This window comes from Dama dama, chromosome 18 (assembly GCF_033118175.1).
Source record: "Dama dama isolate Ldn47 chromosome 18, ASM3311817v1, whole genome shotgun sequence".
In the NCBI taxonomy this organism is placed as follows: domain Eukaryota; kingdom Metazoa; phylum Chordata; class Mammalia; order Artiodactyla; family Cervidae; genus Dama; species Dama dama.
In genome coordinates this window covers 31,081,973-31,095,811 of record NC_083698.1, presented here as the reverse complement: position 1 = coordinate 31,095,811, position 13,839 = coordinate 31,081,973, and the positions used below count along the sequence as shown (strand labels likewise).

Here is a 13,839-nt window from a genome sequence, read left to right as displayed (position 1 = left end):
TTCTTGACCTGCATACAGATTTCTCTGGAGGCAGGTCAGGTGGTCTGGTATTCCCACCTGTTGAAGAGTTTTCCACAGTTTGTTTTGATTCACACAGTCAAAGCTTTGGCATAGTCAATAAAGCAGAAGTAGACGTTGGCAAATTTAACATTTCAAATCAGTAGGGAAAAGATTAATCATTTAATAAGTAAACCTAGACAAATGGCTAACCACTTGGAAAAAACAAACATATATCCTAATTTCACACATTCATATATTCCATATAGATTAACTTTTTATTTAAAAATATTTTATGATATTAAAAACAATGTGGTAGATGTTAAATGTAATGAAAGTGAAATCTGTCTTCCTGGAGCCACAGAACCGATAAATTTTTACAGAAATAAGTTTTTAAATGAAAAAAAAAATAGATTGACTGTTTTTTATATAAAAAAGAAACCATAAAATTTTGTATAATCTTGGGAGTGGCAAAGGCCCTTCTAAAACGACCCAGGGCAAGACCAATAAGGGAAAATAATAACTATAATTTGAATAAAACATTTTCAACATCTCTCTATACCATAACTCTATAGGCACTATAAACAGGGCAAGAACAAGCTAAAAATAGATCATCCAGTCCTTTGATCTTTCTTTTCTACCCCAACCCATCGTTTCTCTCTTTCATCTTTTCCTCTGTGTCCAGTGTAAAATGCTTGAAGAATCTCTTTAGAATCATACTGTTAATATCCCAAGTTTCCTTGTATTTGACTTTTCCTCTTATGCTCTCATGAAAATCTCATTCCTGCATAAAACCAACATTTCCCTTATGACTTCCATGCCAGCAGCCTAATCATCTGGGCTAAACGTTGTGTCCCCCAAGACTCATACACTGAGGCACTACCCTCCCAGTGTGACAGTGGTTGGAGATGGAGCCTCTAGGAAGTTATTAGGGTTAGATGAGGTCACGAGGATGGGCCCTAATGATGGATTAGTGCCCTTCTTTAGAAGAGACACCACCAAAGAATTTGCTCTCTCGTCCGCTACCCCACCATCCGCTACCCCACCATCCGCTACCCCACCATCCGGGCACGAAGAGGTCTTGTGAGCACACAGGGAGATGGCGCCATCTACAGCCAAAGAGAGTTTCACCAGGAACCAAACTGACTGGTACTTGATCTTGGACTTCTCAGCCTCTGTAACCTTGAGAAAATAGATCTGTATCATTTAAGCCTTCCAGACTATGCTGTTTGTTATGGCAGCCTGAGATGACTACGAAACTAACAATATCAAGGAAAATCATGCAACAGGATAGATTGGTCTCACTATAAATTCATCATCATGAACCTTAAAAGAAAATATATTAGTCATTCAGCTGTGCCCAGTTTGGAGTCCCCATGGACTGTAGCCAGCCTGGCTCCTCTATCCATGGAATTCTCCAGACAAGAATAGTGGAGTGGGTTGCCATTCCCTTCTCCAGGGGATTTTCCCAATCCAGGGATCCAACTGGGTCTCCTGCATTGCAGGAGATTCTTTACCATCTGAGCCAACAGGCAAGCCCTCATCAATCTTAAATTGGTCCTCAGACCCTGACGAGGAGTCCTAAATTTCTTTAGTCAACTTATTTCACCATTCACTGTAAGATGGACTGTTTGAATTTTTCAACCAGTGGCTTTGTCTTCCATTTTGAAGTTAAAACAGAAGTTACCAGATAGGAACTTCCTCATCTTTCTAATTGTAAAAGCTTAAAATTACTTATGTTTGCACCTGGGCTCCCACATTTCTCTATGGTTACAACTGAGAATTAGTATCTTTAACCAAAGCTCAAACCATCCACCTATGCGTTGGATCCCATTGCTTTTCCATATTCTTACTTCTGATCATTTTTTCTCTCTTGCATTGCTAACATTTCCTTGCCAGTGGATTCATTCCATCAGCTTTAAAATGTGCTCACGTCATTTCCATGAAAACAAACAACACAACAGTAGGGACGGAATACCAATATCACTTTACTCAACATTTCCCTATGTCACTCCCCCCGTTTCTCCCCCTTTACAATAACCTTTAAAAAGAGTTGCGTGATTCTCAGTTCCCACTCTTTCAGTCTCCTACTTGGCTTCCACCTTCCTTATTCTACTGATACAGTGCTTATTGATCTGCAAGAACGTTGTGTATAAAAGGAAATTAGCTTTTTGTCCATGATATGAATTTCAAATATGTTTTCTCAGTCTGTTACTTTTCCTTTGTGTTTATGATGAAACTTGCTTCATAGATTAAAAAAAGTTGCGTCTTCAGTTTTATCAATCTTTTCTGTATTGCTGCTGGGCTTGGATACACATAGAAAGTCCACTTCTTTGAGATTATAAATGATAATTTGGTAATCTCTTTGGCTTATAATATTTTAGATTTGAGGACATTTCATGTGTTACAATTGTAATTTTGTCTTCTTAAAAATTTTTTTTGTCTTTTTTGATGGGGACAACAAGGAGATTGGGGAAATGGTGAATGAGTATACTCTACCCATTGAGTTCTATGGAGTCCTTGTAGGTTAAATTCAGCACTTACTATTCTCATTATTTTTACTGTGTCTTTTTACATCTCTGAATAACTTTTGTGCCAATTCTTGGATTAATAAAGAATTGCAATAGGTACCAAAATAGGTCAAAACACAATGTGAAAACTCATGTGCTTCTATAGTACTATTGTACTTTGCGCTGGAATATAATTGATTCATTATCTCCCAGATTAGTGATCTGAAGAAAGAATGAGACCCACAACATATAGTTCAAGGTAATTAAGAAAAAAGCTTTATCAAAGAAGGCCCCCATGTGGCAGTTTAATGACACGCTGGGCATAGAAAAGAAGAAGGTTTAAGGTGAAATCTTGTGCAGCAAGTGCCGTCAACTGAATCCCAGTAAAAGTAGCATTGAAAATAATATTAATACCTAATCATGTGAGATGGAGTTTTACTAAGTCTCCAGTCATAACTGTAAATTCGTAGTACAAGTAACATGAAAACGTACTTGAAAGGCTAGGAAGCCACTTTTAAGAATAACGACCTCTCACTTTTCTCTGTTTGATGTGACCACTCAGTTTTGTCTTCCTGATAAGTGTTTCAGACATGTGTGTCCTCTCCCTCCTGCAGGACAAACCAGCATGGAATTTTCTTGATAACTTCCCATTCTTTTCTCTATGCAGTTCTCACCTGTACTTAAATAACAATTTCGATTTGAGTAAGATAAAACTTCCTTGCAAGCCTCTATGTCATTCATCACAGAGCAGACAAGAAATGTTTGGCAACCAGTGCACTGACCTGGAAAAAACTCCTACTTTTATGTGAAAGATCATGTTTAAAGTCTACATTGTTTTATTATAATTTTAATGTCTGAATATTTATTGTAATAAATTAGTTGTGAGTTTTTTTCTACATGGTATTTTCATTCTATTAATACTGTGATTAAGCTGAGTGGATGAAAGGGCTCAGTCTTTGCCCTGATGTTTCAAATAGAGATTAAAAATTTTTTACAACCTTGGAAATTAGTAATTTACAGCTTTAATATACAAAGCTCCGTTTTAAAAGCATTCAACATACAGTAACAGTACCTCCTGTAGTACTTTGTATAATATACAAGTAGAGATACCTACACTGTATCCATATAACTATTCTATAATATTCTTTGACAGAAATGTCAACACTAGAGCTGAAAGTTTAATGGATTTTGGAGCCACCAAAACTGTAAGATTAGAGTAAAATAATGTCAAATGTGACTTCAAGTTAAATTTAACGAACATTCTTTTTAACGGCTGAGAAGGTTCGTTAAATTTAACTTGAAGTCGCATTTGTTGTGAAGTAATTAGCCTCCAACTAATAAAAATAAATGAAAAAAAAAAACTCCTAATTAAAAAAAAAATAAAACTTTTTGACAAACATCCCCCCCCCCAAAAAAAAATTTAACGAACATTTATTGAAAACCAGCTTTCTGCACAGCAGCGAGCTAGGTATCCTAGGGACAGCTGTGAGTAAGGACTTCACTCTAAAATCTGGGCATACTGATGCAAAGAGAGATGAATGGCCAACCTAGATGAGCGCCCGAGAAGTCGGGGTCAAAGCCAGGACCTCCCTGTTGGTAAGGTCAGGGGTGGAGAACCTCTGGAAAGTGGACCCGACAGTCGTGCTGTGGATAGCACTCCTTGCCTCATCTCTGGGAGCAGCCCAGCCGAGCCAAGGCCGAACTGCCCGGAGGCTCGCCGCCCCCCGCTCCTAATTCCGGGGTCACTGCCCAGGACCGGAGAAGCGCGAAAGGTGCAGTGTACACTTGCGGCGCACTTCTGTGGGCGGTCACTCCGGGCTGCACGCCATGCTGGGGGCTAGGACAGGAGCGAAGTGGCATCAAATCTCACCAGCAGACGCCCCAGCAGGGATGTTCTGCGGGCAATTTCCCTCCTTGGGCTATTTGTAGTTGTCCATCAGGCCAGGGGAGGGCGTTAGCGCGAGCGCGCACACACACACACGCCACCACCAACACCACCAACCCCCCCGCGCGCACACACGCACACCACCACCAACAAAATCCGCTCCCTTCCTGGAAGTCAGGCCCTGGGTCAGGTGAAGGAGGGGGAGCTAGTGCAGGCTCGGCGTTGTAGCTACGGATGCCACCAGGCTGCGGAGTCGGCTTCCGGCAATAGGGTCAGTCTTTAGAGCTAGCGATCCCAGCCATTGGCTGGGCTCCGGGAAAGGGTCGACAGTGTTCCCGGGGCACACGTGAGCACCGCATCCCACAAGCCCCAGGCCAGCTGCGGCGCAGCTCCCCAGTGTGCAGACTGCCTGCAGCACACGGGTGGCGAGCGCCAGCCCGGCCTCTTGACAGCTGCCCACGCGCCGGGGCGGGCGCTAGCAGGTAGCTTTAAAGGTCCGCGCGGCGGCCCCGCCCCTCGCGTGCCGCGATTGGCTCCAGCTGGGGCGGCATTGGCTCGATAGGTGCAGCGAGGGCGGGGCTGCGCGCGCGAGGCCCGTGGCTCCCCGTGGCGTCCGCCGCTGGGCGCGAGCGGCGGCTGAGTGCGGGTGGTTGGGCGTGCGGGGCCAGCGGGCACGCGCGTGCGCGGCGCCGAGATCCCTGGGGAAGTAGGGGAGCGGCCGACGCCGAACCGCACGCACAGGCCGGCGGCGCGCGCGAGGGCGGGGGCGGTGCGTTCGTGTGTGCGCGTGAGTGTGTGTATGTGTGTAGAGCTCTGGTGCGGTGCGCCAGCCGCCAGTGCCCGGGTGCGAGTCCCCCGTCGTCTTCCACACCCTCCTTCCGTCCCCGTTCCTTCTCTGCCACCCTCCCGCGCCCCCACGGCCGCAAGCCGAGCAGAAGCCCAGGAAGCAGGTGTGGGGCGGCGGGCGGGGTCGCACGAGACAAAGGGGCCCGGGGGTCAGCCCGCCATGGCCGCCCGGAGCCTGGGGGGCCTGGGAGGGAGCCGCGGCGGGGGCGGCGGCGGCAAGAAGAGCCTGAGCGCCCGCAACGCCGCCGTGGAGAGGAGGAACCTGATCACGGTGTGCAGGTACGGCGCGGCCCGCCGCTCGGGGACAGAGGAGGGGGCCGCCGGCGCGCGGGCTGGGGAGAGCGCTAGCCCCCGGGGTCCCGGAGACAACCCGCTGGAGCCCCGGCCGCCGCCGCCGCGCCGGGCGTGTCCGCGGCCAGCGCGTCCCGCGTGGGGCCGGTCTGGGCTCCGCCGAGGCCCGGACTTTCCGTCAGTTTCAGCGCTGGGAGCCGCTGAGGGGAGGGCTTGGGGCGGGGCTGGGGGAGGATTTGTTTTCAGGGTACAGTCTAGCGTCTGAGTAAAGAGGAGGGCGGGGAGGAAGAGCTGTTTCCTTCTAGTGCGCGTTAAGCGGTCAGGCAGCTTTTCGTTAAGTAATTGTTGCTGTAATTGTTGACTGTGTTGCCTCAAAATCGGAGTGCGTTTTGTTTTCTGTGTTTGGTTGTTTGCACATATATTGTCGTTTCGTGCCACAGATAGCGAGTGCCTTCTACATGCTAGCCGCGTGTGGAGGTTTCCTTGTCCTCTGCACTCTAAATTGCGGTGTTACTGGTATTTCTGCAGTTGATACCGAGAGTAGGACTGTGGAGGATACCTAGTCGATGATTTATTTCAAGTTTTGCCTTTCTTTGTTTTGTAACTATAATCGTAGCATTCCCTTACTTTAAAAATGTATTTAGAAATTACTTTCAACCAGCGTAGTATTCAGAAATCACTGACTTTTAACGTGCTGACATTTTGTTTAAGTCTTGTTTCTGGGTATTAAATCCATGGTAGTCCTAAGCATTCATTTCTTAGGAACGCCATTGAGCCATCAAGTTGTTGTACAAGTACTTTGTTCCATGAAACTCTTCCTCAGCCATCAAAAATCCCGTTAAGAATAAGAGAATGAGGAGACCTTTCCCTCCTTTACAATTTATTTTTTTTTTTCTTTTCATTGTGTAAAGATGTGTCTAGCATCTTAAGCAGAATATAGATATTTATACTCGGACTTATATTCAGTAACTTTGAGCAGTTTTTTTTTTTTTTTAATTGCTTTGGACTTAACAGCTGTTCACCCCTCTGGTAGGAGGACCTGCCTCACTGGCTTTTATGGCACTTGGAGTTATAAACAGTAAAATATTAACATGGAATCTTTTGAATTGACATTTGTGCTGTTTAGGATGCAACCTTTTGAGGAAGATAGGTTGTATGAAATTTTTTTACATCTAGGCAGTGTTTTTAAGTTAGGTAAATAGAACAGTAAGCAAGGCTAACTTTCTTACAGTTTTGGTTTGGGAGAGTTTTGTTACCTACTGTCTCAGCTGAAGTGATTTTGAGTGTTTGTAGGATGATGTTAATTACCCAAATATTTCAACCTGGAACTTTAAATACCTGGGCTGACATAAATTGCTCTCAATCATTGTGGCAGTCTTCAGAATGGTGGGTGTTGAAGATTTGGGGTAAAACACTGAGAGGTTTTATATTAATTTTTAAAGACAATAAAAACAGATGAATAAAAAAATCAGTGGAGGATGCTATTTTGCATCTCCATTTTTGTCATGGCAGCAGAGGCAGTTCAGGAAAAGAAAGGGACAAATCTGAACCTTATTTACGTTACGTGTTTAAGGAATTTCCGTCACATCACACTGATTTGTGTGGACAGTTGTTACAGGTTAGAATTTTTGTTGTGTTTGTCTAATTCTTTTCTACTCTGGAGTGAGCATACATGCTGACTTTAGTTACAGTTTACGATAAATTTAGTACTGTAGCTAAAAGAAATTTCATTATCGTAGCTATAATAAATTTCAGTTTCTGGCTTAGATTTCAAGTTGAGTATTTATGTGGATAATGTTACTAACACTGTTCTTCATGTTCAAATAGTTGGTGTGTATCAATTATTATCCTTTTCTAGTAATGAAACCTATTTGATAGATTTTGTCTAAAGGCTTTTGGTTTTGGGGGAAAAGTCAATGTAGGCCATTTGGGTGTGTTAAGTATATCCACCTCGAATTCTGCAAAAGAAACATATCAGTATTTGTGAATTTCTGTTGCTTTTCTCTCTTTCAGAATTACCAGAACCTGGGTATCTCACCTACATCTGTTAATTAATTTATTTTTAAATGTTTATGTAGCAGATCAGACGCGATTTTGTATTTAAGTTGGGAAGAAGCTGGTTTAGTGAAAATATAATTGAGATCTAAGTTTACTTTGTCATTAATTGTGTCCTTAAAAAAGTCTGTTTTTCAATTTTCTCATCTGTAAAATAATCTTGGACAGAATCATTGGTGATTTTCACTGACAGCCCTAAAACTAGTTAAAAAAAAAAAGCTAGAACTCATTCAAGCAGAATGGGTTGGTTCATACTTAGTTTGGAATTTCTCCAAACAGGAGCAGGGTAATGGTAGACATATGCTGAATGGTAGCTAGATGAGGTATGTGCTTTTTTCTCTGTCAACAAAAACATTTTGAATTGTGTCTTCTGTATTGTGATAGCTTGATTCTCTACTGGTATTCTGGAAAAATGGAACAGTATAGAAAGCCAAACCAAACCAAAACAAACTCCCCCAACCCCTGAGTAGCATTCTGGTATATGTGTTAGTTGAGGGTGGGAAGATATTTTAACCTGTTTAAGTTCTTTGCAGGTTAATCAGTACAGGTGATACGCATCAATACTTATACAGTAATGCTTTTCATTACCCCTTAAACAGTCTAGGCATACTTGCAGTTTAGGTTTACAGCCCTATTACATAACTACACAATTCTTTTGGTTTAAAAATACCTCATATTAAGAACAGTGTTACAGTTCAAACTTTGGAAGTGAGTTATTTGGTTAAATAGGATAGTCAGGAATTGAATTTTGGTTCATTGTGATTGTGTGTGTAATTATTTCATCAGTTTTTTCATGAACACTTATATGTTGTAGACTAAAAACGCTTAGTACTTATCTCAGCAAATAAGTAGTCTTTAATCATTTCTTTTTACAGATTGTGATTAAAAAATAGATCATTCAAAGTCTCTAGATGTTCCACATTGAACTCTAAAATATTCATTAACTGACTTATTTCTATGTACAAACTAGTATTTTCTCTGCATATTCTCTACCATTTATAAAAATTGTTAAAATGCTTGAGGATTTTTTAACCTGCATTTTTCATCCTAGAAAATCAGGTACTAGTTACATTTTTAAGCTTCATAAGTTATTGAAAAAGTTATGTACTCCTTTGATTTTAGTTCTGGTGACAAGGAAAATTAGAATACAAGTTCTCTTTCCGTGGGTCAATAATAGTTTATGAAAAATTATTAAGATATACATTTAAATATAGGTGCATAAATATTTTAAAATAACATTTGACAAACTTCTAAACCAATACATTAAAAGAAACTCCCCACATAAAGCCGTAACTTCCCTGTCTTGTGTATGGAAAGGACTAATGAAAGATTGAAGGAGATAGTGTGATGAAGTAAGCATAGTTGAGACAAATGATGATTTTCAAAATTAAAGTACTTTTAATAACATGTACATAGTTCTTAGTTTTCTATAGGTCAAGATACTGTTTCATAACTTGAATGTTAATTCAGATAACGTCAGTTGAACAGCGCCTCATTTTCTCATTGTATTTGGGAAATGAGATGCTCGTATTTTTCTTGTAACTAGTGTTTGAGTTAGAATTCTCCAGTCGACTGCAGTGCTTTACTCAGCATGTTTTGTGGAGTGCAGTCTTCTGAAGCTTACAATCTTAAGTGTTCAGATTTATAGTACAATAAAGAACCCTATTTTAAACATTGTGGTTAAACTGCTTTTTAAAAAGCGTTATACGTTTCCCTACCTTATTTAAAAAGACTCTGCATAGACTCCTTAAAAGTGACTTTGCTCTGGGTCTGTGTCTGTGAACATACCCTGTGAGCGCTGCCTTGGAGACGCTGAGGCGCAGAGCTGTTTGCTACATGGCCCCATGGTGCGTTTGTTGTGCTTGGTCTGCATGTGCATTTGCTGGCTCTTCCTACCAAGTTAGCAGTATTTCCTGCCCCTCTGCCTGTTTCTACCAGCTCTTTCCTCTGTGCTTCCCATCCTGACATGCTCATTATAATTGGTTGTGAACTAGGAAAGCAGATAAGTAAATTTATCCAGTGTTTTAAAAAAAAAAAGAAAGCACTGAGACACCTAAGTTCAGTGAGTGAGCTTTAGCACTCTGCACCTCTTAACGTCTGGTGCTGAATAATCAGGGGGAAAAAAGATATATTCCTGTACTTGAACAAGGTGGTTAAAATGCAGATATGTAAAATGTTACCGAATATCATTGGTGATATAATCCTCCAAATAACTTTAAGTGCAGTGACTTACTTTCCTTGTTACTATTTGCTTGAGAGTGCTTTAGCAGACTGTTGATACCTTGCCTATCGTGATTATATTTTTGGCTGAAGCTGTTTTAATCAATGCTATACATAGTAGAACTTTGGGTTGGGACTTTGATAAACGTTACTTGTTACCGTATGGCTTTGGAGAAGATTCACTTTCATTTCTAAAGAGTTTTAGAATCCTAATCATAGGTGATCCCAGTGGAGGGAGGATGATCATCTTACTAGTCAGAGGTCGGCTTCTCAGCATTCACAGAAGATCCTTATCCCTTCCAGTAGCTTAATTGGCTTCATCGTCAACTGATAACGGAGAATAGCTGTCCACTACACATTTATTAGAGGGTGTTGTGTTAACCTCACTGCTGATTGATAAATGTCAGAACTTGGTTGAGAGATGCGATATTCAGGGGGGAATAGGTGAAGCTTATCCACTATCGTATTAGTCTTACAGGTTTATAAACTATGTCTCTGGGTCTGCCCAGAGAGCAGCTGAGTGTGTAGGTTCCATTGCTTTGCCCTGTCCTGTCTCCAGTTGCTTTTGCCCATCTTACTTTGGTAAGATTCCAGCAGCCTGCATTGAGCGTCCGCAGAGGAAGCCATCACAGAGGATCGTCTTGAAATTGTTGTTAAGAACATTGTTTATTATGTCAACAAATGTCTTCTTTTTGTGAAGATTTCTATGAGAAATATGTCTTTTTTTTTTTTTTTTTTTTAGTGCCGAGAGTTGTATCTTTAGGCAGTTGATTTACTTATATCTACTGGGCACAAAGGAATGTGTAACTGGCAACTTCTCTTTTTCTCATTCAATAATTAGAAATCTTAGTGTTAAATCGGGAGAAGGAAATGGCAATCCACTCCAGTATTCTTGCCTGGAGAATCTTTTGGACAGAGGAGCCAGGTGGGCTGCTGTCCATGGGGTCTCACAGAGTCAGACATGACTGAAGCGACTTAGCATGCGTGCATGCATTGGAGAAGGAAATGGCAGCCCACTCCAGTGTTCTTGCCTGGAGAATCCCAGGGACAGAGGAGCCTGGTGTGCTGCCATCTATGGGGTTGCACAGAGTCGGACACGACTGAAGTGACTTAGCAGCAGCAGTGTTAAATCTGTGGCCAACCTCCAAAACATATGTAGAACTATGTAGAACATAGTGATGTATTTAGCCTTGTTTCTAGCTATACTTTGCTTCCATTTTTTAACATATATTTTTATTGATTTATCATATGCATATAGAAAAGTACACACAGCATAGGTGTACAATGATTTTTTTTGCAAAGAGAACACAGCTTTATATCCAGCACCCAGTTCAAGAAAAAAGCGCATTACCTAAAGGAAACAAAATCTTTGTTTCAGAAAGGCGCCTGCACTTGCATGCTGATTGCAGCATTACTTGGAATAGTCAAGACATGGAAACAATCTAAGTGCCCATCAATTGATGAATGGATAAAGAAAATGTGATATGTATACCCAACTGAAAATTATTCAGCCATAAAAAAGGGGGAATCCTGCCATCTGCCACAACATGGATAGACCTTGAGGGCATTATGCTGAGTGCAGTAAGTCAGAGAAGACAAGTACTATGTGATCTCACTTTTATGTGGGATCTTAAACCATACCCACGGATACAGACAACAGGTTGGTGGGAGGTTAGCAAAACGGTGAAGGTGACAAAAGGTACAAACTTCCAGTTTCAAGATAATTAAGTTCTGGGAATACAATATTACTAATAGAAGAGAACATTACCCAAAGCCCCAGAAATCTCTTCCTTCCCTTCTTTCAGTTACTACATACTCCTAGCTTTCAACACCATTAGTTTTGCCTCTTTTTGAATTTGATACAGCATTGAACATTAAATTACAGCTGTGTGCAACAAAAAGGGTGACTCTCACAAACATAACATTGAGCAAAATAAATAGAAAAAGGTACGTATTGTTCCATTCATTTCAGATTCACACTGAGGCAAAACTCAACAGATCCAGTCTGTGATGTGAATATACCACAGTTTATCCATTCTGCCTGAGTGGGACACTTGCATTGTTTTCCCTCTTTGACTATTACTAGTTGAATATTCATGAATTTGTATTTTGGTGAATATTTGTACGTACTTCTGTCAGATATATACCTAGGAGTGGAGTTCCTGGGTGATATGGTATGTAGATGTTTGGCTTCAGTGGATACAACAGTTTTCCAAAGGCATTGTATCATGCTGCATAGTAGTGAGCAGTGTACAGTTGACTCTTGAACAGTGGAGTAAGGTTAGGGGTGCTGACTCTCAACATGGCCTAAAATCTGCATGTAACTTCACAGTGGGCTGTAACAGCAGTTCTGCATTCTCAGATTCTACCAACTGCTGACTGTATACTACTGTATTCAGTGAAAAAGCCTGCATTAAGTGGACCCATGCAGTTCAAACTCATGTTGCTCAAAGGTCAACTATATAAGAACTCCAGTTTCTCTAATTCTCACTAAGGCTTGAAATTTTTCTGTCTTCACTTTAGCGATTCTGGTGTGTTTGATGGGGTGTCACATGGGGATTTATATAATTTGTATTTCCCTGATCTCTGTTGAAGTTAAGCACCTTTCCATTAAGTCTGTTGGCCATTTGGAGAGTCTCTTTTGTGACATGCCAGTTCAAGTGGTTTGTCATTTGGAATGTCTGATGTTTTGTTTGTGTAATTCTTTGTACATTCTATGTGGATCTTTGCTGGGTCTGTGTGATGTAAGTATCTTTCCCCATTTGGTGGCTTGACTTTTCATTCTCTTTATGTTTTGACAAATAGAAACTAATCATTGTGAAGTAGTCCATCATAAATTTCTTTCTTGGTTTGTGCTTATTGTGGCCTGCTTAAGAAATTGGTCTAGTACTCCAAGGTAATGAAAATATGCTTCTGTTTTCTTCTAAAAGATTTAGTTTTGTCTGATACATTTATATCAGCAGTCCACCTGTACTTTATTTTTTGTTTATGCTGTGAAATACAGGAGCCAAGATTAAGTATTTTCCTTAGGAAAATCAGTTTGACATGCACTAAATAGTTTCAGTCGTGTCCGACTCTTTGCTACCCAGTGGACAGAGCGCTTCAGGCCCCTCTGTCCATGGCATTCTCTAGGCACGAGTACTGGAGTGGGTTGCCTTTCCCTCCTCCAGGGGCTCTTCCCTAGTACCATTTATTAAAATGACCATGCTTTCCTCACTACACTCAAGTGTCACATTTATCATAAGTCAGGTGACTGAGCGACTGAACAAGAACAAGGTGATGGGATCGTTGGTGTGTGTGCTTCTGGATCCCTCTTCTGTTCCATCAGTCTGTTGTCTGTTCTTGAGCTAATGTCATATTGGTTTAATAACTATATCTTTATAGTATGTCTTGGTGTTTGGAAATATAAGTCCCCCAGCTGTGTGTTCAGGACTGTCTTGGCTATTCTTGGGCTTTGCAAACCAGATTTTAGGATCAGCTTGTCAGTTTCCATTTAAAAAACCTGCTGGAATTTTTTTTAAGATTGCATTTAATCTATACATCATCTGCCATCTTGACAAGCCTTAAATGCAATCCATGAGTAAAAAATCTCCATCCCTTCATGTATTTGTAACTATTCTGAAATTTTTCTCAAAGATGTTTCATAGTTTTGAATATATAGATTTTATCTTTTTAGATTTGTTCTTCCATATTTAATCTCTGTATATAATAATTTTAAAACTTTTTTCCTTTTTGCTGATATATAGAGATTGAATTGACTTTTTAAAATATTGTTCTTGTAATTAGCAATTTTACCAGATATTCTTATTAACCTTAATAGATTTTCTGAAGTTTTGTATGTGTGTGTTTAGCATTCTGAAAACATTGTCATGTCTTCTACCTATTTTATTTCTTCCCTTTTTAAACTTTATGGCTTTTCTTTTTTGTCTTAACTGCACTGCCTAGGACCATAGTATTGTTGAAAGCATTAACAGTTTTACCACTAAGTATGATGCTTGCAGTAGGTTTTTCTTGGTTCTTTTTTTACTAATAGAT

General features: G+C 40.9%; 1 protein-coding gene across 8 annotated transcripts in view; it reads left to right on the top strand.

The window, feature by feature from the left end:
• The first annotated feature begins 5,077 nt into the window (after positions 1 to 5,077).
• The window catches only part of LOC133072158 (phosphatidylcholine translocator ABCB4-like), a 118,442-nt gene continuing 109,680 nt past the window's right edge, over positions 5,078 to 13,839 (top strand). For 5 of the 8 annotated variants that reach the window (XR_009696648.1, XR_009696650.1, XM_061165109.1 and 2 more), the window contains exon 1: positions 5,079 to 5,517. The gene's annotated coding sequence lies outside the window, so the exon portion shown is untranslated. Of the gene's footprint in view, positions 5,518 to 7,097; positions 7,148 to 13,839 lie in introns of those variants that run through there. The other 3 variants (XR_009696652.1, XR_009696651.1, XR_009696649.1) reach the window with 2 other exon arrangements.